Source organism: Ambystoma mexicanum, chromosome 6q (assembly GCF_040938575.1).
Source record: "Ambystoma mexicanum isolate Mex_15411 chromosome 6q, UKY_AmexF1_1, whole genome shotgun sequence".
NCBI lineage: Eukaryota > Metazoa > Chordata > Amphibia > Caudata > Ambystomatidae > Ambystoma > Ambystoma mexicanum.
Genome location: NC_090937.1, coordinates 322,666,329 through 322,690,443, shown reverse-complemented (window position 1 = coordinate 322,690,443; position 24,115 = coordinate 322,666,329).

Sequence of the window (24,115 nt, the reverse complement as noted above, 5' to 3'; positions counted from 1 at the left end):
GATGCAATCCCTTCAATGTATACAAACAACATGTTGCGCCAGGTCTACAATTCTGTATAAGGATCTTGTTAAATGTGATCTGGAGTTCATCTCATTCTTGTGAGTGCTTTGTGGACTTCCCTATGCTTGCCTCTATTTTGTTAGGCTCATAGGCAAACTAACAAATGTTATCAGAGTTAGCCTCTTTTTTCTTTCTGCTGCGTTTAGACATTATAGTGTACTGTTGGATAACTGCATGCCTGCATATGCTTTGAAGTGTTTTATGGTGAGCTATGTGTCTGCATTTGTATTTGTTTAAGGAACAGGGTTGTGCATTTTGATCAGAAATAATATAATACAATTAAAATAATACATTTACAGATGCTTATGCATTCCCACAAAAAGGCCCTTTACAATAGCACAAAGATTAGAACAAATGGTGAGCCAGTATGTTAGGTTGTAAATAAAAAGTGGGATATATGCCAGACACAAAATAACAAAAACAAAACAAACAGAAATATACATTGCTAAAATAGAAAGTGCTTTAAAGAAAAGAAAAGTACAATATAAATCTGAAAAATGACATTACTACTTGTCAATGAAGGGAGTGCTCGGGTAATATAGGGATGATGGGGAGAGGGTACAGAAGTTCCCTTTTTAGCAAGTAAGTGAATTTTAAGACAAGCTTTGAAGAGATCCACCGTTGGTGATTGTGGTCCAGTAGAGCCGGGCAAGTAGGAATGAAGAGCAGAAGTAAGAGGAGGCCCAGGATAGGCATCAAACAGTGAGGATTTAGTGCAGAGGGCGAGCGGAAGGAACAAGATGGCAAGTACATGGATATACAATCAGAAAGGTACTGAGGAGCAAGACCATTCTTAGCTTTGTAGAATTTGCCTAGAGGGAGGAATTAATTGAGAGGCAGGTCAAGGAGCAGCTTTAGCAGCAATCAAGCGTGTTGGGCATAAATGTGGAAATTAGAGTTTTCGTAGATTGGTGAGGTAGAATGGGAGACATTTTCTGAAGGTTGTGGAGATTTATACTTAGAGCTGGAGCAGTAGTAGTGAAGAACTGTTGCAGTCGGAGGCTGCTTGCTATCAAAGAGTTTCCAAGACTACATCATGTCCTATCTAAAGCTTATCACCTGTTAGGCCTGAAGTGACTGCACGATGCCGGGACCCAAACCAAATCACTGGAAGGTCACATGCTGACTCTAATTGGGGCTTGCAACCATGGCTCAACCCAGATAACTATTGAACTGCTGCCTGATTGATTGAATATCAATGCACCCATGATCATCATTTTGATGACTGTTGTCCGTCGACTCGAATCGCTGAAGCATCACTCACTGACCCCTGCCGCAAGCTAAAGGAAGAGTCAGCAAGCCCAACTGCAAAGCATTCCTGGGCCTGTCCTAACCTGCATCCTTGAGAGCTGCCCTTCCGAAGCACAGAGAGACCTCATCACCCTTACTCGACTCCCACTTGCTGATTGTACCCCAGTGATCTAATGTGCCCGAACTGATCTTGATCTACTTGCATAGACTTGTGACACCGGCTCTGACTGTATCAGCCCAACAAGAACTGGGTCCAGTTACTGTTGACTCTGAACTGCACCCTCGGCCCATTTGGGCCCTAGAGACTGGTTAGGTCAAGATTATTCTTGTTTTGATCCAATATATCCCTTGTGTGGCTAATGATTTACCTAGCACTCCTGGAACTATACTCAGAGTGCTACTTTCTCCAGTCTGTCACATCTTCTCTCTTCCTTTGGGGTGGGCTTTTTTGCAGTATTCCCTTTTTTGCAGATACTGTGTTTGGTTAATGTATACACATGTGTATAGAACCTTCATTGGACATTCCCTTTATTTTGGACTGTGATATTCTGCTGTTTGTATCACTTCACACCACTCTTAAGGGCATTGCCTTCCCTCTGCCCACATTACCACAAAAGGCGAATGAGGTATATCTCTTAACTATCCCTGTGTTGGTGTTATGATTGCATTGTGTTTTGGTTTGTAGAAGTGGGAGGGCTGAGTGGCCATTTTAGACCTACTAATTCCTCCTGCGGTGCAGAATTGAATTAATCAAACTAGGTAAACTGCTGCAAACTAATACAAAAGTTAAAATGGTGGGGATACGGGGTAAAATGGGGGATTGTACTTGGACAAAGTCAAGCAAATAGGAAGGAAGGGAGGACGTTAGGAAAGTCTTATGCAGCTTTCAGAGAGGCAAGAATTGGACAAAGGGACTATTAGAGTAGCTCGTTGGGGTGACAGGTTGGGAGAGGTGATGATGGTGTGAGAGTTTGGGGGAGCTATATTTAAAAAAGGTAATTAGCATATTTCTTACCAAATTCGATTGTGTGTTGCCCTATGCTGACAATCGGTGCAGAGAATCCATTTTCGCAGATTGTGCTATTTATTTGTCAACATGCTAACATGACAATCGTAATGAAGATTGCATTATAAAAAGACACATTGCACTTGAACTGCAGGTTGCAATTTGAAGATCCAGACTTCTTTTTCCTCAACACCCATGCACCAAGGAGGAGTGACAAATAAGAGGATGTTTTGATATCATCATTTGATACACTTTATATCTAAATCAAAAAAATATTTTAAAAAACATTCTGTTGAATTATTTAACCAGCAGCTTGGATCTTATTGTTATTCATGAATTGTATGAATGACGGTAATGTTGAGCAAGATAAAGATTACAGGAGCATGCATTGCTGCTGCAAAGCGGTAACACTAATGGTGAAAAGCAGGAGGAGAATTTGAAAACAGACACACAAGCAGAAATAGTATAAACTGACACTGCTTTTTACAGCCTCTTTAAAACACTGACTTATAGTCATGTAGATAGTTTATGCATCATCATGTGCCTCTTACAAGAACACAACCACCACCAATGTGTTCAGGAGAAACCAGTGTGAGGATTGTTAATCAACAACGAAATCCGAAGTGTAGCGGTTCTTCACACAGCATGATATGATATGTTATTTATAACGCGCTTAATACCAAGAGGTTTCTAAGCACGGACCCGGGGATAGAACCTGTGTTGCTCCATGTTGCCTTGCTTCCAAGGCGAGCACATTGCACTTGAGCTATCCTCCTGAGACACAATGCAAATGATTCTGTCCACTTGTACAATAAGCTGGAAATCGGTTTGCTGAGGAAAGTCAGGGACTGCCTTTGGTACCACATCTTTGATGACCTATTTAATGCACTACCATGAAGAGACATGGGAAGAATTTGAATTTCTTGATGTGCATTTTTACCCATACCAAATGCCAAGCATACCAGCACAAGTCCACACAATTACATGCAGCAATATTACTGATGCTGCTTTGTTTGGGACACTAAGCGTCTCCCCTAGCATGACAGTGATTCTTATAATTAGAATCCCATGTGTCAGGGCAGTGTTGTTGCCGCATATCATCATGGTCATAACTATGTGACCAACAGCACTTGCTCTATTCCGAATCCGAATTGAGTAGCAATCTTATGGCCACAGTAGGACAGATTCTACAGCTGTCAAAGTGCTCAAGAATACATCTTATTATGGACATGTGGACTAGTGGTGAGAACATTGCTTGCATAGCTATCACTGCACACTTGGTAGCCTTTCCATTCTCAAACCAGGCAAGAGGGTTCTTAGAATAATGCAACGGAGCAGCACATGCTTGTCTGACACCAGGCAATACTTTGCATGCAAGGATCTCAGGTCAAAAGCCACAAGTGAAATGATGATATCTGGGTGAAGATGGAGGATTTAGAAGCAAAGCAGATAAAACATTGTAACTTGAAGTTGGGCTTTGCCACATAAGATAATGGAGTGAATGACATTACTGCCTTAAGAAATGCTAATACTATGTAAATCCCCTGCTTTGCACATGACCTACACCTGGTCGTTTCACACTTTGTTAACAGCTGTCAACCTGTAAAGGAAATGGTCACAGTGACACAGAGTATCAGCTCACATTTCAGCCGGCATTATCATGTGAAAGAATGCCCTGCTCCAATTACAGATGTAGCACAATTGGCCAGTGCATAACCCGAACACTTCAGTGGCCAATCACTCGAACTTCTCTTTGTACATGATGGAGAGGATGCAAAGCAGTGTAATACCATCTCAGATTAATGCAACACACACAGAAGGGCACGAGATGGGATGATCTGTGCATCGACCTTTGAAGATGTTTCCAATAGGGTTAGCCATCACAGCGTGTCAATCATTTTGATTCTCCTTCAGGTATGCCTGCTTTAAATAAACCTTTCCAAGATGGCAAAGGCCCATGGGTTGTCAGGCGAGGATTAGGAGGCACAGCTGTTAGGGCACCTGCTTACAACCCTGTGTGATGATCCATGGGCAGCTGAAAGTACCTGCTAGCTTCATTTGTGCACTCACGTTTCAAGGTAGGTGAAAGTGGGCACTTGTAGTCACTTTATTTTAGGGGAGGAGGATTTGCAAAACATATCACAAGGGAGGGGGCACTGTGAAGGCATGCAATGATGCATTGCTGCAAAGTTTGCAAATGGAGAACAGACACATACCGGGAAAAGAGCTGCAAGTGCTAAAGGTTTTCCAAAAATCCAAGGAATATACAGATTGACAGCACCAAGGGCCACAATATCAAGGACATCAAAGGAAATCTTGACTAGTTCTGGAATAGAACATGCAGAGGAAATTCTGTGGGGACCCTTTTCATGGACTCTGACATCCTAAACACTGATAATGCCTCAACAAGATCAGAAAGTGGACCATCAGCTGCACAGAAACCTGATGCCTATCTACTGGACGTTTCACCCATGGGAAGGGATGGAGACCGGTTACAGCCATTGAACAGCAAGCTGTCCATGTGCCCTGTGTGACCTGCAAGAGTTGCACTGTGATCCCTAAGCTATCTACAAAAGTCTGCAGTGGGAAAGAGTTTTCAGTGCAGCCGGGGATATGTCATCCAAATGCAAGAGAGACCCATCAACACTGCTTGGCAACTTTGAAGATGATAATGATGTCAACTTGTTACCCTGTCCCGCTGCTTCATGTCAGACACTAAGAAGTGGAGCATGGCTGTTTTCTAATCCATATATTTGGGAAACATATTGCTCTAGTAGTAACTGAGATGCCAGTACCATGAACACGTGCTGATTTGCTGATGATGAGGACCTTACATTATTTTTTGTCAGTAGAGTGTTATTGTACAACTGTTGTAACAGCCATCCAAATGTCCTCATCCTGTTCCATACACTTAAGCAACTCCTGCGTGTGTGAGAGTCTTCCTGATAAGAGAGTCACTCGCCATGAATGCCTTATTCCCCCCATGCAGCTACCAATAGGAGGGAAGGATGGTGATGTAGCATTGTCTTTCAATTGCAACCTCAACTGCCTTGGGTTGTCACTCCCACCAGATGGTAGGCACCTGATAACCAGTGTAGAATGTGCCTGCATTCCACATGAGCCAGTTGTGTGAATTCTGCTTAATTGGGGTGGCATATAGTTTCCAAACAGTGTGTGGGGTGTATCGTGCAACACATGGATACTGGTGCCCGCAGTTACTAGGTGGCACTGGCAATGATTCTGCAGGGTCGACTGGTACAGTGGTCACCACTTCTTTGCATGGCAAGCCCAAGAATGTGCTGGTGCACACTTGCCTTTGGAGGTGCAAGCACCGATATTGTGGCCAGTGCTAGAGGCTGCGCTGGCCTCACAGTCAACAGGGACCTCATTTAGGGGTCTCCAGAGGTCGCAACTGCGACCTCTGAGGTCTCTGAGGTCTCCCTTGCGACCTCTGTGGTCTGTCAAGCTACTTGGCTGTGGCTCTTTACTTCTGGGGTTGCTGGCTTTCTCGTCCAGGCCCCTCACTGACCCTAAATAAGAAAGAATAGGAATACCAAATAATGTGTCTTTCTGGAATTCTGTACAATAATTGCTAGGCTCATTAAATGTTTATTTCAGGCACACCTCAGGGGGTGAGTCACTGATTTAGTCTGTTCTTAAACGCCTCACTCAGCCTTTCAACCATCTCAGGTCGATAAATGAGTACCAACACAGGTTGGGTGATATTGGGTGTATATTATGTCTATATAAAGCGCTTAAGCGAAGTGCTATATAATAACACATCATTATCATTTGATCATGGACATCTGCCTGCATACACAGTAATTTGGTAATATGGGCCTACACACACTGATCTTAATGATTCATATGGCGATCCATTCTTGTATGAAATGTACATCGCATACTAATATCGTAAGTACATTTTTCGTAGTGTACAATGCTATGTGATGCCACTTCCTGTTTTGTCAACGGGTGAAATGTCGTGGTCCATAGCTACCCGCGATATCACTTTGGAGTGGAGTCAAATGACATCACTTCATGTGATGTCATCAGGGGGTCAAGGGACGTGTGATGTCACTTCCGCTACCCCTGGCATTTAGGTGAAATGAAGTCCCTGACAGTCAATGGGGGCAAGAGTGATTGTGGTAGTGTCATGAACACTGAAAAGGTCATTGTGCTACCAGCAGATGTGATCCTGTATGGCTGTCGTTCCTGGCACACTGCCTTTGATTATAGTTCCCCACTTCACCCTTTTACATGTTGTAAAGGCTGACATCTGGGATATTGTGGGTTAAAGGGAATCATGGCGATCAATGAGATTTTGATTAATCCATAGTCATCCTTTATTTCACACTTCTTCCACTTTAAGAAAGTGTACTTTTTTGTGTAGTTGAATAAATTCCTTTTCAGCACATAATGTTATTTCATAATATATCATTTTGAAAGCCTAAATAAAGAAGTTAGAAAATGTCTTATGTATAGCATGTTGATACCCCTCATTCAGAAGAGTTTTTATTTGTAAAATATCTGATTTTATAAAATGTAAGTCAGAGCATTTTTAAGTCATCAAAAGATGTGATATTCCATTTTAATGTATTGTCTACAGAAATATATCATTGTATTTCTGTTTTCAAATTATTCATTTTGCATACATTTAAATTATACTAATCTGCGAGCATCTTCCCCCTTTGCTTGGTGGGTTCAATTTACTTATTTGTGTCTGAAAAAAATGTGGGTGTCGTTGACGGTGTATCCTCTGTGGCCTCTCAGAAAAAAATGTGCACGTGCATGTTTTCCAACTTGACTTAGTGGCCTGATGTATGGTCTTGTGCCTGAATTGTAATTCAGGTGTTCTGGGCTGCAGATCATTTGTAGTCTCACAGAAACAAAAGGTATTTGTATCTTCAATTTTACTTCACTGACCTAAATATGCATTTCCCTGCCTGAGAATAACATGTATGTGTTCCAGGATGAATTTCTTGTATTGGACTCGGACAAAAAAAGTGTGCGTATTGTGATTTTTATTGGTTGCCTTATTCAAGACTCTTCCAATCTATTGGCGCCAAGGGGCTCGAAGATCCCCAACTGGGGATGGACGGGCCTACTTGAAACAGCTTTCATAAAAGAGATGACAGTTACAATTATTCAAAGCGTGTCTTTCATACAAGGGATAACTTAATTTTTAAGGCATGTCTTTTGTACAAGTGCCGGCTCTTAACATATTTTGAGAAGTTCCTTTGCAGACAGGGATGAGCGCAGCTGAGACCGAAGGTGTCTGTGTACCATTGAATAAATAGCTCATATAATGAGTTGTATGTGTTACGCACTAGAGATAGTCACACGGGTATTACTATGCCACTCCAAAAAATGTAGTCGAACATAATTACCTTTGAAATGGGTATCAATACAATAGCATGTATTACAGTGTTTAAAGATGGAAGGAATACAGCAGAAACCAATATATAAACTGGGAATTATTATGATTTTATATTTTATTTTTATTTGGCTAATATTTTGGTGGGTGTTTTTTTTATTTTTTACTTTTTGTTTGTGTTGCATGTTTTTGTAAGAGAAGGATGAAAACTGGGGAGTGCAAACTCGGACAAAACAAATGACAAAAGAGAATCACTGTCCTTGGCTTGCAGGGGCCGGGGGTGGGGGATGTTCTACTATGTGGCGGCATTATATTTCTTAAGGTTTGCCTCCCCAGCACCACCCATATCCTTCATTGTGATGCCAGGTACAACAGCATGGCAAATACGGCAGAGTTAGGAGAAAAAATCCCAGAAGAGATTGTGGTCCCTGTGGCCTTCAAGGGGGAAAGGCGTCTATGTCAGCTGCTGCTAGGCTGTGGAAGCGGTCGGTGCAGCTGCCGAGGCACCTGAAGAGACATCAACACTCTAGTTCCTGCCCAGGTGCCTCAGCATTCCAGAGAGGCCAAACAGAGCTGTTTTTCCCTGCATACCATCTCCCCACAAAGATCAGACAACACCATGGTGACCTTTTCTTTTGGGGGCGGGGGCCGCCGTGATGGCAAATAGTAAAAAGCAGCTGTGCCAGAAAAAACCCCATTGCCCTGTTCTGGCTTCTGGTGGAGGCTGCTGCATCTCAAAAGTCTGAGGCATTGACTGCTGCTGCTGCTGGTGATGCTCCTGAGTCAGTCCTAGGTGCTCTGCTGGCTTATGGGAGTGGAAGAAAGTGGCGCTCTCCTGGTGATCCTCCTGAGTCAGTCCTAGGTGCTCTGCTAGCTTATGGGAGTGGAAGAAAGCGGTGCTCTCCTGGTGATCCTCCTGAGTCAGTCCCAGGTGCTCTGCTAGCTTATGAGAGTGGAAGAAAGCGGCGCTCTCCTGGTGATCCTCCTGAGTCAGTCCAAGGTGCTTTGCTGGCTTATGCGAGTGGTAGAAAGTGGTGCTCTTCTGGTGATCCTTCTGAATCAGTCCTGGGTTCTCTGCTGGCTTATGCGTGTGGAAGAAAGCGGCGCTCTCCAGGTGATCCTCCTGAGTCAGTCCTAGGTGCTCTGCTGGCTTATGCAAGTGGAATAAAGCAGCGCTCTCCTGGTGATCCTCCTGAGTCAGTCCTAGGTTCTCTGCTGGCTTATGGGAGTGGAAGAAAGCGGTGCTCTCCTGATGATCCTCCTAAGTCAGTCCTAGGTGCTCTGCTGGTTTATGCGAGTGAAAGAAAGCAGCGCTCTCCTGGTGATCCCCCTGAGGCAGTCCTAGGTTCTCTGCTGGCTTATGGGAGTGGAAGAAAGCGGTGCTCTCCTGATGATCCTCCTAAGTCAGTCCTAGGTGCTCTGCTGGTTTATGCGAGTGAAAGAAAGCGGCGCTCTCCTGGTGATCCCCCTGAGTCAGTCCTAGGTTCTCTGCTGGCTTATGCGATTGGAAGAAACAGAGCTCTCCTGGTGATCCTCCTGAGTCAGTCCTAGGTGCTCTGCTGGCTTATGGGAGTGGAAGAAAGCGGCTCTATCATCCCCACTGCTCTCCCAGTCCCTTTCCCTGTCTCCATATTTCAAATGCAGTTAACGCACACACACACCAACCAGCCAGTCCCCCCGCCCCCCTCTTTCTCTCTGCTGTCTCTCTCTCTCTATATATATATGTCTCAGTGTGCACCCAAAGGCAACAACAGGAAGCAGGAGGGTTGGTATTCAATTTCACTTTCTCTTGCTTGATTGAGCTGACTCGGCACTGCTGGAGTTACTAGTGTCCTATGGATCGAAAAACATCATGCTGATTTAATTCAGTACGCCTACTCAAAAAAGGTGTAATTCCATTCCAGTTATGGAGATCAGCTGCCCCAAAGAGGACAGAGCTAATTCAAATTGCGTATTAGTTGCATTGGACATTTACAGACTCAATTCAGTTCCACTCTCAAGCCATTACTTATTTGCTATTTAGATTTAAACTGTTTTGAGGTGGCTTGGGATTTGAGCCATGGCTAGACACCAACAACAAAAAGCAGTTTACGTCTCAAACAGGGACGTCATTTAGGGGTCACTAGACGTTGCAAGATCGACCACTGCCGATTGGCCAGCGACCTCTGTCAATCTCTTGCGACCTCTGGCATTCGTCCAATCAGAGGATGAGTGGGCGTGGCCACAGGCAGCTACGAGCACAGTGCTTCTGGTCCTCCATTTTGCATGTGTTTTTCACCAGAAGAAGAGAGACCGGAGTCCGGATGTGCGCTCTTCCTGAGAAGACCAGCTTCTAACACATGGGTAGGGTGGCAGTGGCTGTGTCTGTGTGTCGACTGGTGGCCGAGGCTCGAGGTGTGTGTGTGTGTGTGAGCTGCCTGCTGCTGGGTGGGTAAGTTGAGCTGTAGGGTATTTTGTATAGATCAGGGGCTAGCAGTATTTTCTTACCGCCAAAATGAAAATAATTCAGTAATAATCACTCTTTGCATTCAGATTAGATTTGGTATATAGTACTATAGTATACATACATTATTTCAGCACACTAATACATTTAGTGGTATACATTATGTTGGTATGCGTTATTGGTGGTATTTATGGGTGAGCATAAATCCTTTGTTTTATATATGTGGCCACAATATCCAGAACCCCTTATTTTTGTTTAATTTGTTCGTGTGATCACTAGAGAGACCTCAGGCTTGCATTTCAGAAACACCACATTTCCAATTGGAGTGCCACCATGGGCTGTTCTCACTGACTTATCTACAACAGCAAGCTATATGTGGTATTTATCACCAACATATTTACTTTTGGTGAGCTATGTCCAGGGCCTCTCTTCCTGCCGACTCAGAGATCTTCGGCAGCCGGCTATTTCATCTTGTTATTATTATGTTCCATTCAGAAAACACACACACACTCATATACTGAATGGATTTATGCACACAGCTACTGCCGTGTCTTATCTTTTAGCAACTTTTAAAAATGACAATTGCACTGTGCAAAGATCTTCCCATATTACCAGTGTTATAATGATAGATGCACAAAGGACAAGATAAAATGAAACACACTTCCTGCCTGCTTTCAGATAATTCTTTTGTATTATAAAACTTGCATTTCAACACAGGCTTACTTTTTTTTTTACAGAAATAAATGGAAAGCTCACAGTAACAACATTATCTATAACACAATGAAAGGAGAGTGGTGAGGAACAAGAATTCAATTTGCAACATTAACATGTGGTTAAAACACAGGAATCTCCTCTCCTACTCTGACTGAATATTTTCGCACACATACGCACAGCTCCCACACTTCAGCGAGATAATTACCAGGCTTGTTCAGCATGTAACTTCTTTGGCTGGTCGCCTTCTGGAGGGGTTCACCCAGCAAGGACAAGTCACTCAAACTGGGACTTGTTGACTGGAAATCCCTGCCTCTTTAGCAGTATTGAATCTGCTTTAGGAATCAGGCATCCCCAGCTATTAACCCAGTCCTTCTCCGAGCTGTGTCAAGATGTCGTCCCCCAGCTTCTTCCCCGAGATTATACAAGAAAACTCTGGTTACCGCCTACCAAAGGATCCTAACCAATGAAATTCTATCATGCCCTATCCACCCTCTGCGCACAATAGAAATCTTTTACAGTAAGCCTTACAGTAAGTATCCTTGCTTCCTGCAAAATACTGTGGACAAAGCAGCACAGAAAAAACAAGAAGAAAAAATAAATCTGCACACAGTATGAAATGAGTTTCAGCCTGCCTCATTTTGCAGTGAAGAACACAATATATTATTAAGAAGTTAGAATCATGTTAGTACGGTTAATTATATTAGTTCATTAATCTTCAATTGTGTCTCTTGCAACATAGGCATTTCAGATGAAAAGAAAAAAAGAAATTGTGTGCATTTTGAATATGAAAAATAAAATGCGCTTTTAAATGAGAAAATGGTTTGTTTTTAACCTGTGTAGCCTGTCTTCATTTACATATCCATATGTTGCACTGCCAACACATTGCTTGAAGCCATTGCATTAAACCCATGCAGTGGCGCTGCATAAGAAAAAATGCTCAATAACACATGTCTTGCTGTATCACATTATATCAATGCATCAAACCCATGCAGTGGCGCTGCACTTCAAAACATGCTATACATTGATCCTGTTCAGTGGTGCTGCGCTCTCTGCTCCCAAAACACGCTAAACAATCCTACAGAGCCTGGCCTGGCTGCTGCTCTGGCGTAGGTATATGCATGGTCAGTGGTGCCCGGTGCCGGTGGCCGTGCCTGCCCTCGCCTGCGCCTGCAGGCCTCGCCCACCGTGGCAGGATGGAATTCATTAGGCAAAATCTCTGACTCCAGCACTACAAATTTTGTAGTGCTGGAGTCTGAGATTTAATTTTGACTAATGAATTCTATCCCGCCGCTGTGGGTAGAAGGTTAATGGGCAACACATGTATCCGGGCTCCATTTAGGCTTGGGCGGGCGGTGTCGGAAATGGACCCAGGCGCTCCCAAACCCTCGTGTTTAGAAGAATGAGACATATTCTTACATACGAGAATGGTGCACACAGGTGCCCTCCCCGTGGACCACAAGGAGGGCACCTGTGTGCGCCATTCTCGTATTTAAGAATATTTCTTGTGGCCCCAAACACATATCCGAGCAAACACCAGTGGCCCATGCCCCCATGTTACACAAACAGATAAAGGGCATAGCCGAGACAAAACGTGTTGCATTGACCATTTACATTAAGTACTCCACATGGGCAGAAAACCCACTAAAAGGCATGGCATTTATATATTTTTTCTGTGGATTCCGATTTCCTGTTTACTGTGATGCATGCCTATTATCAAGGAGCAGAACTGGATGAGCTGATAAAACATTTTTTAACATGTAGGCTACTTAAGAAGGAAATGTGCAGAGAACAGAAAATACCTCCTCTATAAACTCCAAAAAATGATTCCAACAGACGTTAATATTGGCTGCTTCAAACGAACACAACAGATATTATGGGGATATAACGTCTACGTGTGGGAGTGCTATAAGTATCACTGCATGGACAACAAAAGATTGCATAGTATGGTTTGAACTCTAGGAGTATCCTGTATATCTGTGTGGAGTGCATAGTCGACCTGTGTATTTGTCTCATTCCAAATAATTTAGACAGTGGAACACATTGTGCAAAACTTACTAAAAAAAATAACCCCCCGCCCCTCTCCAAAAGAGCACATACATTTTTCATGTAATACTTCATTTTGATTCCTTCTGACTTCCAAGATGTAAAAAAAATTAACATTACCAACACAATGGGCCTCATTACAACCGCGCAAAATCCGTGACGGCGGTAAAAACGTTTCCGTGTCCGCAAGGTTGCGGAAAAACCGTCCGATTACACGCTGTCGGTCGCGCGCACCACACGGACTCGGAAACGTTGTTACCGCCGTCACGGAAAACCCCACGGAAATGGAAATAACGAAGCCACAAGTGGCGCAAAACCCGTTTCCGCCTCCGCCACCACGGACACGGAACCGGAAATACCATGATAGCCAAAACAGGAAACAGAGAGGGGGCCATCATATAAAAGCACAATCCATTGCCATCCAGAGCCAGCACAAGCACAATCCTAACTCTGAGAAGCCAAAAGGGACCACCAGCATGTCTGCCAGGATTCCTGCTCAGAGGCAGCGCAAACAGCGCTTCAGCAAGGCGTAGCTAACCGTCTTGGTGGAGCACATTGTGGGCAATGCTGAGATGCTGTTCAGCGCCGACCAACGGCGTGCCACACAGCAGCTGAGGAAGGAGGTGTGGGCCGAAGCTGCACGCAAGTGCACCGCCGTGGGCGTGGCAGTGAGGAGCGTGAAGGACTGCCACAAGCGTTGGGACGACCTGAGGCTGAGGGTACGCAACCTCATTTCCACGCACCGCCAACGGAGCAGTGGGACAGGCGGAGGACCCCCTTCCCCACTGAGGCTGCAAGCATGGGAGGAGCGTTGCAGCAGCGTCCTCCACCTAGAGGGAATCCATGGGATCGGGCAGGCTGAGGCAGGGGTGAGCCCACCTGCAGATGCCGGTAAGTGCCCAAACATGAATGCCACATGTAAATATGCAGTTGTGAGTACTGGGCCAAAGGACCCATTAACAACCCCCCCCCCCCAGGCAGTGCATGTGTGGGCCAAAGGACCCATTAACAACCCCCCCAGGCAGTGCATGTGTGGGCCAAAGGACCCATTAACAACCCCCCCCCCCAGGCAGTGCATGTGTGGGCCAAAGGACCCATTAACAACCCCCCCCCCAGGCAGTGCATGTGTGGGCCAAAGGACCCATTAACAACCCCCCCCCCCCAGGCAGTGCATGTGTGGGCCAAAGGACCCATCATGATCCGTATGGCAACCAATATCACTGAATGCAGACACCAGCAATCAGATGCATGTGACAAACACTATTCAATGTACAATCTTAATGACGCATGTGATGCACCCATCTGCCACCACAACAACACTAATTGCATGCCCTTTGTGTCCCCACAGCCGTTTCAAGTGACAGTGATACTGCACAACAGGCCAGCCAATCTGCATCGGCAAGTACACTAGCCACCGCCACCACACAGGTGGATGCTGCCGGCAGTTCTGCACCTCTGGCCACATTACCAGCCACTACAGATGTGCGGCACACCACCACCACCGACATCCCCACCGTCTTCACACTGGCTGAGTCTAGACAGGTGCCATGGGAACCTATCATGGACACCCAACACAACACCGAAGGCAGCAGCACTGCAGAGGGAGCGGCCTGCAGTGATAACAGTGCCCCGCAAGAGCACTCGGAAACGGGGCCACAGGGGGAGATGCCCACATTGGAAGACCTGGGCTCCTTCCATGAGCTGGGGTTCAGCCCCACTTCACTGGGGAGTCCCATGAGGTCGCCCACCCCATCCATGGCCGAACTGAATGCCCGCATGCAGCTGATGGAGGACCAGCAGGCTACCCTCACCCAGCTGGTGGAGAGGCAGCTAGAGGAATCCAGGCTGCAGAGGGAGAGCTACAGCGCCTCAGTGCGTCGCCTGTCGAGGTCCATTGGACGCTTTGCGAGCACCACAGTGACCCTTGCACGCCATGTGCGTGAGGGCAACGACCACACCTCCAGGCTTGTAGAGGCCATGTTGGTTGGCCAACAGGCAAATCTGGCACGGATGCCCTCAATCCCAGATTCTGGCCCATCAAACACTACCACCCCATCCAGCTCCACTACTGCCAGTCCAAGGAGGCGCTCGAGTAGGCTAACGGGTCCTTCGGGCAAGGTTGCACAGGCACAGAAGCGCACACGGAAGTGATGGCATGTGTGTGGGGCAGTGCAGGACACATGTGGACTACAAGGGTGTGAGAGGGGTGGGCACGTTTGGGTGGTGGGGTAGGTAGTTTTGGGGGTTTGGACAATGGGCTCTGGGTGGGGGTGGGCACGTTTGGGTGGTGGGGTAGGTAGTTTTGGGGGTTTGGACAATGGGCTCTGGGTGGGGGTGGGCACGTTTGGGTGGTGGGGTAGGTAGTTTTGGGGGTTTGGACAATGGGCTCTGGGTGGGGGTGGGCACGTTTGGGTGGTGGGTGGCCCCGGGTGTACAGCTTCCCTAACCAATGCACCTTCTTCCCTGTTGTTATCACATCAATACATCACCATTTCAAATCAAGACATACATGTGTGGACATTGATCATTTATTTTGCAGTGCAACTATTAATTCATTGTCGTCACCATGTTTGTGCATTTCTGTGAATGTGCTGTGACTCAAAAGTAAATGCGAATCAGGGCATCCCGTGCTCTCTGGCCATCATGTGGACCCCCAGGGGGAGGCGGTGCCATCCCATCCCCATCTCCATCCCCATCCCCATCTTCCTCATCTGCGTCTGGTGGCATTGGGATGTTCCTGCGCAGGCATATATTGTGCAGCATGGCACATACGAGCGTGATTTTGCCCGTCTTCACTAGGCTGTACAGCAGTGATCCGCCAGATCTGCTCAGACAGCGGAAACGGGCCTTCAGCAGTCCAAATGTCCTCTCAATCATTCCACGTGTGCGGATATGTGCCCTATTGTATGCCTCTTCATGCCTGTTCCTTGGTCTCCGTACAGGTGTCATCATCCATGGCGTGAGTGCATATCCTGCATCACCTACATGGGATGTAGATGGGGGAACATGTCAGTGTTTGTGGCATCATGTCCTCATCTGCTGCTGTGCATTCGTGTATCATCATTCATTCATGCATATGTACCATGCAGTGTATGGAGGTATGTCTTGGGCATCACGAGGTATGTCGCTGACTGCATATGGGCCTACACATTAACTTGCATGTTTACTGTGCCCTGCGGGTGACATTTGATTGTGTGCATGTCATGGTGCAGTGCTGTCCACACATGGCAGAGTGACTCCACTGTACGGAAGTAGTAAATACACGTCGTCTCATTTACACGCCTCTCATGCTTTTTACGGCAGTGTTTCAATTGAGGGTGGGTGTCTGCAGTGGCACAGGGTTCATGGGACAGTGACGGGATTGGCTGTGGCAGCGTGTGCACGGGCACATTGTGGTGCCCTGTCATGTCTTCCTTCGTGATGTTTGACATCCGCTGTGTATTTGGTAGATGGAAGGGGGATGATGCATGTGCGGTCACAGCGGCACACTCACAATGCTCATTGGCCTAGACACACACACACCACTCCGACAGGGTTGTAGCATCGTCAGCTGTACTCACCCAATAGCCATGTGCTTTGTCCGGCATAGCGTTCCATGTACCGTGGCAACGTGGAATTCCGCAGTACCATTGAGTCATGTGATGAGCGTGGGAAACGTGCGCAGCAGTGTGTAATCAGTTGCATGGCATCACAAACCATCTGGACATTCAAAGAGTGATACTGTTTCCTATTGCGGAACACCGCCTCAATTGCATGTGGTACTGTCAGCTCGACGTGGGTGCAGTCAACTGCGCCTATGCAATTTGGCATGCCTGCTATGGCATGGAAGGCCAACTTGGTGGCAATGACCTCGGGGAGGGTGCGGGGTAGGGCTATGTGTTCCGACACATGGCGCAACAGGGCATCCAGTACCTGTACCAGGATTTTTGAGAAACACGGTTGTGATATGCCGTGCAGCTCACCAACCGTGTGTTGATAGGTGCCAGTGCCAAGGAAATGCAGAACTGAGACAACCTTCAAGAGGGGGGGGATGGCGGTGGGGGTGTCAATTAGGCTGCTGTTGTTGTCCACAATCATGGCGGTGATGTGCAGGATTGTTGCGCGGTCCAGCCGGTATAGGGTGTGGATCTGTCCTGGGCTGAGGTTCCAGGGTGAGGCCCTGATGCGTGGTATTGGTGGCTGGCGGCGGGGTCGGGCTGGCTGGGCAATGGGGTTTGCCATAGCTGCAGGGTTGGCTGGTTGCCGCCTGCGCCTCCTCCGCCTACGCCTCCTCCTCTGCGCCATTACTGCCACCATGTGCAGTGCTGCCTGTTGGTTGAGTGAGCCCAGTCCCAGTGCTACTAGACCTGCTGCCTGCATGGTTCTGTGTTGTGTTGGGCTGGGTGTGGCCCTTTTGTAGGCTCCCAGTGGCCTGCTAGGTCCAGCTGGGCTGATTTGGTGCACCTGTGCCCTGATTCAGTTCAGCAGGCAGTGTATAACGCCATGTTCGCGGCGGCGGCGGTTCCGCCACCGTGATCACGGTATTTACGCCATTTTTTCCCGGTATTTCCGTGTCCGCGCTAGTTGTGATGCTCACGGTGTTTCGTGTTGACGGTAACGGAGGGGTTTCCGTGCAGACGGACTTAACAGGAACCCTATTTCCGCGGTGGCGGTTTAGGGTGGTGCTATTACCGGGGCCGCGGGTCATGATTGCGCGGACATGGAAACGGTGCCGGTATGGTTTTACCGGCAGTGTTAATTCCGGACCGGAGTACTTGTAATGAGGCCCAATATATTGACTTTAAAAGGATGATTTGCTAAGTCTGTTCATCTGGGATTTCACACATCTGACTGCAAGATACACGCAGATCTCTGAAGCAATTGATGAACTCACTAAGCTACATTACTGTCAAGGTTCAACACACTATTTTCCAGCATATGGGAAAATATAAAAATAAAAGGTTCTCTTAAAGGACAGTACATTTTCATAAATCCATGAAATTTAGTGTGGATATAGCAGAATAGCTTGCCCAGATAAAGAAGGGTAATATTCTGTATGGTATTTTTAAAATATGTATTTATTGTTGGCTTGTTAGGCCTGTTAACCTGCCTTCGAGTCAGAATCTTCGCCTTACATGAGGAAAGGCATGCACCATTTGTTCTGCAGCCAAACTCATTTGCCATTGAAGCAGCAGCACCGAACATATCTGTCAAGCCATTGTTCTGCTCAATCTTGTAAGAAACTACATTTTAAGTCTTATGATCAGAGTGAAGGAAGAGCAACTGTTGGGCATTGTCCCCAAATCTATACAATAGTAGTAATTGTTGGAATGTGTACCATATGTAGAGGTGCGGGTGTAGAGGACAATGAACATGTAGGAACAGAAACCTAGGCATATAAAGAGTGTTGGTGAGTGTGGGAGTAATCCATTCTTGTATGAAATGTCACAATACACTGATATTGTAACCATATTTTTCTTAGTGTACTGAGGGGTAATGTTTTATGAGGACACTTCCTGTGAAGTCACGTGGGAGGCCTGGTCAAATGACACCAGGTCCTATGTCACATGGGGGCTGTTAGGGAGAATTCTCTGTTTAGGCTGAATTTCCTAACCTAGTGAGTCCCCCAGCAGCTTTGCTGGATTTCTGGAGTTTGTTTTTTTCCATCCTGCCAAGAGTGAGACTCTTTTTCTCCCACTCTTGGACATGAATGCGGTTAATTACTTTGAAGGTCAATGTGTTATATGGGCTATGGGGTCTTTTACTCCATAGGGTCTCATATATGTTGCTATGTGTGTTACACTGCACCCTCCGTGCCGTAACACCGGGGCGTCCTAGAGGACCCCCACCATAGACTCCATACCCTGGGACTGACTACGGTCTCCCAGGGCATGTAAAGTCACCATTGGCTTTACTAGACCTAAATTTACTAACAGAACTAGTACAAACCATCCTTTTGTGGACGTACTGGTAGGGGTAATTCGATTACCCCTGGGTCTGTTATTCGAGGGGGCATTGTCCCGTCCCCCCTCGTCGTGTTTTGGCTGGTGGCAGTGGAAAACTACTTGTTATATTCGACCCCGAATATAACTCTATGGGATTCTTCCCATCGTTGGAGGTTAATACTTTTTCTCGTTAGTCTCTAACATACCACCGGTTTATTTGTCTTAAATAAATCTATCGGTTGGTATTTTCTGCCAGAACTCGTTTTTAAAATGCCGTCTGTGTTCGTCTCTGTAACTCCTAAACCAAAGGTTGAGCCCTTTGTTCCACTCTTGGCGGGCTTCTGCGCAGAGGCCCTCCAAAGTGGTGCCATTTTGTCTGGGTACCACAGGGGGTGTGGGAGGGGGTTTAGGCACCCTGGACTGAGTTGCCTTGCCAACTCAAGTCGCACTCTGGTGTGATTGGTCCAAGTGGTGAGCCACCCTGCTCACCACTTAGCATGTTTTGATTGACAGCTAGGCTGAATGAATGGGGGTTTTCTGCATAAAAGCAGGGCTTTTGGGACTGGATCTTCAGAAGTCGCCACAGGACCTAAGAATCCGACGAGGGTAAAGCTGAGCCGACCTGCAACGACGACACCTCCGGTGGAGCCCTGCTGAACCGACTCACCACTTCCCAACAACAGAGGAGATCTCCCCGCCGGAGCGTCTTCTTCCCCTGACTGGTGGGCACAACCAGTCCCCTTTGCTTTTTCTTCGCTTCCTGGGCATAGTGGTCAAATTGCCCGTGTTGAGCACCCCGGCAACCGGATAGCCACTAGCTCATACCGCGACCAAAAGGTGGTGCCTTGTGACGCAGCACTCCGCGGCTGGTCTCTTCCCTGGTGGTGCAATGATCTTCAACTTTCCTTCGACGACGAGATAATCTCTTCTAGTGGCAAAGCCCCGACTTGCATCCACCACCAGGAACAACTGCCCCCGCCGGAGCTGTCTCTCCACATACAAGGTACCGTGTCCGCCTGGCTTCCCTTGTGACGGTTAGCGTGAGGTGTCTTAATCCTTGCCTCTCCATTGGGTCGCCTCCAAGCTTTCTTAACTTTCTTTTCTGAACTGGTCCAATCTTTCTATAACAATTTGCGACAAAGACTCGAAGTGCATTTCCACTGTGATACTTTTTGGGATATATCGCCTTGCCTCTCTCCGAGTGGGCCTGGCCTCTGAACTTTGCGATCTACAGTAGACCCTGCCTTACTTGCCTTGCATTTGTTCGTAAAAGTGTTGGTACCGAGTTGATTTCATAGCCTGCCTTTTCTCTCCCATCCTAACGATTATTAGAGTGCCATCTAGGTTAAAGCATTCACCTCTAAATGCAAATAAGTGGTGCTGTTGAACCTAGACTTTCGAACTATTGTTAGGGGGATTGATTTACTTATAGTAATTGTAATTGAAGTTGTTTGCCGTATTAGTGCCAGAGTGTTTTTCGTACATGTGTTGTTATAAATAAATACCTATATATCTTCACACCCAAGCTCTGTTCTGTGTTTGCTTGTTCTACGGTGTAAATTGCCCTATTTTGCCTATTTTGTATACTCCACATACTGCCTAACTTTTCTTGAGAGAGGTCTGACTGCTCAGCCACAGCTACCAGGTGAATCTGTGTGGTACAGACAGCTACCAAGTGGGTTTACTGCCAACACCTGTAAGCCTAAATCTTTTGCAGTGGTCCCAGAGGGAACTGCACAGGTTTTCCGCTTAACAGGGGTGTGTTCAACTGACGTCAATTCCTGTGATCTCACTCGTGGGGGCGTGGTGCTGTGATGTCACTTCCGCTACCCCTAGCATTTTGGTGATATGACGTCCCTGGTCTCAAAACATTGTGAATCACTGTAAACTGGTTTGAAAAATGAGCAAGGTGATTTTAGAAAAGCTTGTCCAGGAGTGCTAGCCAACCAACTAAACAAAAATCATCAGAATTCTTTGAGTGAAATATTTATAATTGAAGTAGTGCCAAGTCTTGTCACACCACCAAAGCGCCCCGAAGTGATATTTGCAGTGAAATCCCCATCTTTAAGCCGCATTGTATCTCAATAGCTAAACCGTGAAATGGCAACATCTTTTGTAAATGGTCATAACAAAAGGCTGCAGACGAATGTTTCAACAGTTTGGGAAAGTCATAGAGTTTTCAAAAGATGAATGGATCAAATTTAGTTAAATTTGGAAATGTATGAATTCATTATCTTTCAAATGGGGGTCTTTTTACCATAACTGTTTCTCTTTGCCCAGATTAGAATACGACCAAACCGCTAGACCCGCAGAGGAGCTCAGCTATGCCGGGTTCCCTTTAGATGAGGAATGAAATACTAATATTATGCTAAAAATGTATGAATGTGTCAAGCCTAATGATGAGGTACTCGGCATGTTTAAATGTGAAATGCTCGAAGCAACAGGCCCAGGGAGAGATGGCATTGGGCTGATGGAACCGGCAGGAAATGTGATTACCTCTCCATTCGCTGAATTATTTAATTTCTTTTGACTACTGACATTTTAGCATCAGGGGAAAGATTGCTTAAGTTCAGCATTATGTGCAACAGGGATATTTCACTGACAGGACATTCCGTAAGATATCTCTGCTGACATTACATTTGAATACGTTGATTAGCAAACCCAGGAGAATCAATTTTTGTGACAGATTTTATTTTTATTTTTTTAAAAATCTTTTTTCCATTCCATTGGAAAGCAAGATGTTATCTTTGAAAGGGTTTCAATAATAAGCCTTCACTACAGTGCCTGTCCATTGTTTGGAGATGAGATATTATCGTGCTAATCCTTCCAAAACTTGAAAAATATACCCACATTCAGAATGAAGTCACTGAAAGTTAATTCCGACGTTGCTGCGCATCGCACATCGTACTGGTGATATGTGTTGTTGACAAGTGAACCTATGGTCCGGATTTACAAAAGCGTTTTCCATTAAGAAAATCTCAATAAAAACCCCATTTGTAATTCAGGCCCATAACGAGGGCTTTAAGTGGGCCGGGGCTCACATTAATCCAGACAGCCACGACAACCACTTTTATTTGTACTTTCCATGCATCCTGCGCACTACCGGTGATGTTGCACTATGCTATTACTTAGGTGGTGTATTTATTTTGTAAAATTCATAGACTGCTTGACACACAAAGCCCATAACTGGCTTTATGTGTCAAGCAGTCTATTGTACAAAACAAAATTGTGCACCTATGATATAGCACAGTGCGCTGCAACAGTGGTTTGTCAGCGGCAGGGCTTGGGTTGGCTTCTCGAGCACAGCAACATAAAAAAAGCATTTTTCTTTATTGATCCGTCTTGGGGCTTCAAACACAAACTCTGCTGATAACAGGCCAGTGTCACATCACACTGTGCTATTTCATAGGTGCTGGGTTCCACTGGTTTTATTCAATTGACTGCTTGGCAATTAAACAACATAGTGCATTTCGACACTGGCTTGTCAACGGCAGCGTTTGGCTGAATTCCCAGCATAAGACAATAAAAAAAGCGTTACTCGACAGCATTTCTTTGTTATTAGTCGTGTGCTGGGGTCACTTCCGGCCATGCCTATAATTTAGGCCACACTCCTACTTTGCAGCCCCCCTCGATTTCTCACCCCCCTTCAAGCACTGCCTCTAGTCTTCACAGTCACCATTGTCCGAGCACCAAGAAGCCATCATAATTGAAAGACACACTACAAAAGGACCAGTTATGTTACATGATATGAGACTGCTGGATTCGGTGACATGCAGTTTGCATGCAGGGACGTGTAGTTTCACTTTTACAAGTACAAACGACGGCTCTGTATAAGCGTGGAAATTGTGTTTTGTCAAAATGTCAGGAATGAAAATGGAAATTTGATGATTTGGCGGGTTGACAATAATGAAGTAGGGCAGTGCAATTTACCTGCATGTGAAATACATAACAGAATGAAAATGACCCATATTTTGTGGACCTTTTATTTTGCACAATGTGTCTAATACGGAGAAAACAAAAACAAGGTTAGAAAACAGAAAATAAAGAGAGAGCTTAATTGTGGGCCTTGTTTGAACACATTTTTATGAAATGTTTTGATAGAAAAGATACATTAAAGCATCCATTGATAGTACATTCTGAGATGTTGCTGGCAGAGCGACCTGCAGGGCCAATAGCAGGGTTTATTTATTTATTTATTTTCAGAGTAACACATTCTTCTCTAACACCAGTGATACAACTCGGGTTTTAAGCATGGATGTGTCTTGTGTATGGATTTGGAGGCGTGTACCTAAGCCAGGGTGAAGGCACACCCTGCTTAGGAGTGATATTTGACTGGGATGTGGTGTATTTGCTATTAAAATAACATTTTCTGACGAAAGATAATGCTACTGGCACAAGTGTAATATGTATCTCGTTAAGAAATGTGTGTATGATTGATGTGCTTAGGAAAGGGTGGTGGAATGTTTGCTGAAGCTCAGCTTACTTTATCTATATTCTTCAATACTCCATCACCATGTCTTCCTGATAACCTTCATTAATCAACTGAGAAAAGCCTTCACCCAACATAGTAATCCTATGCCCGCTATAGTAATCCTATGCCCGCTTACCTATAATAGTAACGAGAATGCAATTTCACGCATAGTCCATCTTGCATGTTTTAAATAATTCTATTATTTTCAACTAGACCCTCCTCTACCCAGTGTAAGGGACCAGTATACATCATCTGCATTCTATTCTTCCCAATCCATTTATTATTATGCCCATGGAGGTTGCAATCTATGGACTGCGAGGTGGAAGAGCAGGACAATGACTAATGAGGATTACTGGTGAGTAATCATGGCATTAACTCCACATCCATCCACCTCCTTGCAGTCTTGCTAACGGATGTCCTAAGCAAGGGTCTTAGCTGTGATCCTAAATACAAGATACTGTGTGCCTAATTCTGAGCTCCTGATAAAAGTCATGTGGAACGCAGAAATGTTTTCCTACAGTTTCTGACACCACCATTCTGGGTGGACGTATTGGAGTTGAGATGTTGTGCTTTCCTGCAGCAAAAGCTATCTCGTTGTGGGAGAAACATGTGCTCCAGTGCACTACAAGCATTTATTTAACTATTGAGGGCCAGATTGTGAACTAGTGTTAAAGGAAGTGAACAGAGCAGACATTCTCCCCTTCAGTTTTCTGCACCACCGTTCTAAGGTGAGTGGAATCATTGGAGAGGAGGTGCATGTTTTACAGCCCAAAAAGATGCTTAAATCTATCCTTTTGATATAAACATGTGTACCAGTGGCACTGCACG